Raw genomic sequence first — 5598 nt, forward strand, 5'->3', positions numbered from 1 at the left:
TTAAAAAATTAATTTGATTTACATGTACCTGATCCACGTGCATCTTTGTTAGCATAATAAATAAAGAACACTGGACTTATTTGTGATATATATTTGGCGGAGGAAATAACGTTTTTAAATGCAAATGACATGTAAATAATTTTAATATTTAGTTGGATGAAAATGAAATTAGTAAAATTTTGATGAATTTAAATTGAAAATTTGTCTATTTTATAATCATTAGATTTAAGTAATTTTTTAAATCAAACGTCATGAAGGAAAATATCACCAACCTATTTTTTATTTTATCATTTTTGTCCCACCATTATTATAATAATAATCATATAATTCTAATGTATTTACATATTTAATAACTAAATTTTGATTTTTTTGTTTAGAACACTCAAATATTTTTATCACACTAAAAATACAATTACTATTAATTTTTTAAAAAATAAATACCAAAATTTATGAATGTTATACATGCAAATAGTAAAAACTCTTTGGCATTTATGTAAATTTTTACCCAAGTCAATTTAGTCTGTTATTTTCGGAAAAAAATATTACATCAGGACTCCTAACGTAGAGTTGTGTTCGGAGTCCAATAAAATGACGCAATGTCGAGGTGATAGAAAAAAAATTGTTTTAGCGCAGGGGAATATTTCTTCCGTGTTATGCATTATTTAGGTGTTATTGTGATAGTATTCATGTGTTATTGTGTTCTGTAAATATTCTCGATGTTATAATAGCACAATAACACATCAATACCACGACAATAATACTTGAATAACGCGGATTAACACATGAAGAATACTTTCTTGTGATATCGGGCAGGATCACAAGAAAGCGCGCGCGTTTCCTTGAAGTCACGTGATATTAGTGGACTCCGAACGTAGATCTACATCAGGAGTCCATATGTAATATTTTTCTGTTATTTTCAACCAAAAGTTCCTTCAAAATTATGCATAGCTTTGTGATTAAATTCGTTTATTTTTTTTTTTATATATATAAAAACTTATGAAATTTACATTCGATGGATAAAATTATAATTTTAAAATAAAGTTATTAAAAAAATACAATCGATTTCAACGAGTTGAGATTAGAAAACTTTCGGTACTACATCATAAATTTATGTACTTTATAATTTTACTTTCTGTTTTTTTTTTGTCGAATCACAGCCGTTGGTTAGGTGAGAGCGCATTAAATGATCATTTATTAAATCTTAGATTTCGTCATTTAGGAATTAGGATGTAAAGGATTTGGTTGGTATCCGTACACCTGAATGGGAAATTATTTGTGTATTTAAGATGTATGCAGCGCTTCATACATGAGGAGATTATTCAGAGGGCACAGGGAGATTATATTCGCGTTATACTCCCTGTAACTTCCTTGTAACTTACAAATAAGTTCCACGCTTCTGTAGTTCCGGTAGGTCCAGGTAAGTTACAGGGAGGTTACATGGGGTATAATACAGATATAATCTCCATGTACCCTCTCAATAACCTCCAACGTACGCAGCGCTGAATATTTCCCAAGTGAATGAGAGGCTCAACAACTGAACAAAATTTGAAGGAATAAAAAAGGGGCATTTACTTAATTTCATATCGCCCTTTTTGAGTGTATCTACATATCTAAACCTAAACTTTATATTATACATTTATTCAACACAAATCTTTCATGTAATATTAAAATATCACCATTTTTGTAACTTCTACAAGGTGGAATTATATCTTTCCGGCCATAGCTTAAATAGGTGTATATGTAAAAATTGGAGTTTTGGTGTTAGCTGTATAAATACATAATAATTGAGTGTATCTATGTAAGGGTCCGTTTGGGGCAGCTTGCGCGTTTCAGGATAAGCTGTTTATCCTGAAATGCGAGCGACCCGCGGGCTGGCCGCAGGGGTCGACCCGCGGCTGCGTTTAATGTAAAAACTCAAACGCGGTTTCAGATAAGCTGGCGAAACGTGCGAACCAAACGGTACGGCGGTACTTTGAAAACGCCGCCCGAACTTATAAGCTGCCACAGACCCTAAATCTTTCAAAAAAATATGAGGGGTGGTGCATTTACATAAATAACACTGAATTTTTATGTATTTATGTATGCGATATATAAACATTCATATTTACATTTATACCACTCAAATCATTAACATCTCATAAAAAATAATGTTATCGTTATATTATAAATACAATTTCAAAGCTAGGTGCCTTAAGTGTAAATATTAAATTTTTCAGTGTTAGATATTATTAAATTCAAATTTATCTGTGAATTTCAAAACATTTTATCGGTGCTAGATATTATTAAATTTTTCGGTGTAAATGCTACATTTTCACGTAAATATTAAATTTTTCGGTGTCATAGCCCGTTGTACACTAATTTGAATTGTTGATTAGTTATTTTAAACGAAATGATGCTCTTATTATAGAGGAAGAGGATATAATATATGAAGTTACAATTATGTCTTGCTTTAATGAGGGATATATAAATTATTCTAGGTATTTCACATATGTGGGCCCATAGCCAAATTTATAGAATTTCGATTCAATAAATGTATAGTCAGGTTGACCGACTTGACAAAACCAACATAATGACATTAATTTTGGTCTAATCTGAGTCAAATTAAGCCCAATTCAAGCCATTAATCCACATTTGTATGTTTTGGTGCGCAATTGGGATGTCAAATGAATTTCAAATCTGACAAGCTTATGGTCAAATTGAGTGTCTCACCTAATCAAATCCAATGAGCCACATATAACTCAATTCCAACACCATTAAAGCACTCAAATATCTAAAGAACGCTGTCTGGTTAAGGAGATCTCTCTGAGTTGAGTGATGGAGAGGTTCATATTTTTCATTATTTATCTGAAGGCCTCTCCCAAACTTTATCAATAAAGCCCTACCCCTTGAGAGGGGACCTAGATCTTGAATCAGATGAAGACCAAAGCTCGGAGGAGGAGGAGATGAACCCACATGTTCTACAGTGAAGTTCCAGTGAACGCTGCCCACTCTTGCAACCGCCGACCGCTGTCAACCCCGCTCCTCAGCCACCCTCACCCATTGCTGGTCGCCACCAGCTCCTTGTGGTGAAATCCATTGTGGATTCGTAACTTGAATTGCATAATCCCAAGGTATAATGTGGAATTGTAAAGTACTTGACAGAGTTTTTTGACATTCAATACATTATGCAATGACGCACCCTAAAGGCGGTGTAGCAATGTACCCTAAATAGGGTGCAATAATGAACCCCAAATAAAATGCAGTATTGCTCTCCATATACAGTGCAACAATGCACTTGAATAAAGTGTGAAATTGTATCCTAAAGATAATGTAACAATGTACCACGAACATGGTACAATGACAGACCTCTCAGAAACTACTTACAACCACCATACTCAGAATACGATAACTTTCTCCAAACTTCTGAATATCTCCTGACAGCTCACCACTATAATTTATGTGACAAACTAATTCCTACATTATCATAACCCATTCAGCACCCAACTTTGGCCTTTATGGTTTACGAACATTTTCACAACTCATGCAACTCCTAACTCTAGCTTTATGGCCTACAAATGTTATCATAACTTGTACAACACCAAACTCCAGCCTGCATAATCTATAAACATTATCACAGCTCGTGAAGCTCTCAACCTCAATCTTTCCATCCTATAAATATTTTCTCAACTTATGCAGCACACAAATCAGGCTTATGAGGCTCACAGACATTGTCTCAGCTCACGCAACTCCTAGCTTCTGTCCAGCAACCTATAAACAATATCTCGGCTCATGTAGCTCCCAAATCAGATCTTTGCGGTCTAAAAATGTTATCTTAACTCATGTAACTTCCAAATCTGACTTTTACCACCTATGAATATTATCACAATCTCCCAACTCCAACATATACATCATTCAAATGTTATAATAGTTAATTTAGCTCTCAAATTCAGCCATTCTGCCTGTTGGCATTACTTTTTGATGTCGTATATGTGGGATCTCCACTTGAATGATACATAGCCGTGTTTAGTCTTTCGTAGTCAAAGACAACCATTCCAACCTCATGGTATTTGCCTCAAGTATGAAATTAGGATCAACATCAATTCAACCCTACTCAGAAGAGCTTGTCTTTGGGTGATGATAATCTAATACTAGACATGATCAATGCTCATTTTAATGTTTAAAGATCATCTTCCACCTATTTGGAGCCTCCCACGAATCAATTGGGCAAAAAAAACCATTTCAATTGGGCGTGACAAGCCTGGAATAGGTGTGGCCACGCCTTACCCTTGGCGTGACCATATCGGAAATGGGTGTGATCATGCCTAGCCTTCCTATGGGTCATGATAGCCATAGGGTGGCATGATCATGGCCCCTAGCTTGGGTCACAACACCTTTCAACTAGCATGTCCATGCTCGATCTTGGCATAGCCATGCTGACAGATAGAGATTTTAGGCATAATTACGTCGGATCCAAGTGTAACCATGTCAGTTTATTGGGTTCGCACGTTTCCGCAATCGTTGCCACAAATCTGCCATTAATGGCCTTTAAATTGCTGGATAAGGACCAACCAGAGTGGTCAAATGGTCGGCCTGAAGTCCCATCTCATTGAATGTCGATTTCAACATGATATTTATTGAGCTTCCGGTGTCGACCAGGATGCTACCCACATGGTAGTTGTTTAAGAGCACTGTAAACGACAATCGCCTCGTTGTACAGGTTTCCCTTTAGAAGAGATCTGCATTCAAGAAAATAATAAAGGGGCGAGTATGAGTGTGACAGGTGACAGTATATACCTCCCCCAACCTGTGTCTTTTTAAGTAGAGCTGTCAAAAAAGCTCATTGTTCGCGAACAACTCGTGTTCGGCTCGTTAAGTCGCTCGTGTTTGGCTCGTTCGTTAAGTAAACGAGTCGAACACGAACAGTTTTTTAAAGCTCGAATTATAAACGTGACGAACACGAATAAGTCGTTGTTCGCTCGTGTTCGGCTCGTTTTAGCTCGAAATAAAAAAAATTATATAATCATTTATATAACAATATATTACATATATCATTTATATAATAATATACCATATATATTTATGTCTAAGTTTAAATCATAACACCTCATGTGACAATGTGGTTAGTGCATTCTTTTGTATATATTTGATTCAGGTTCAAATCTCACACTTTACATCTATTTTTCTCAATTTAAGTTTAACGAGCCAATTTCAAGCCGAACACGAACACAAATATTTTAATCAAGCCGAACACGAACACACTGTTCACGAGTCAATTTCGAACACGAGCTATTTCGAAAGAGCCGAACACGAACAACCTTATTTTTAAGCTAGTGGTCGGGGTGCCCTCCGCCTCCACCGAAGATGGTCGGGATGATTCTAGCTAGTGGATTTCATTTGTGCGCAAAGTTCCATTTGCATGCTCCTTTGTTGGGGCCTTCCTTTATCATTGTGTGTGTGCTCCAACGACAAAGACCTCTTTCAATTTTCAAGATTTTGATAAGTTCCTCCAATAGATTTTTGAGATGATGAAATTCCTCCATCTCGTGTCTGTGGTCTAGAAGGTATGTGTAATATTTATTCGGATTGAGTAGTGTCGGTGTCATTTTTTGCGCGCGCAGT

This window comes from Phalaenopsis equestris, unplaced genomic scaffold (genome assembly GCF_001263595.1).
Source record: "Phalaenopsis equestris unplaced genomic scaffold, ASM126359v1 Scaffold000840, whole genome shotgun sequence".
Classification (NCBI taxonomy): domain Eukaryota; kingdom Viridiplantae; phylum Streptophyta; class Magnoliopsida; order Asparagales; family Orchidaceae; genus Phalaenopsis; species Phalaenopsis equestris.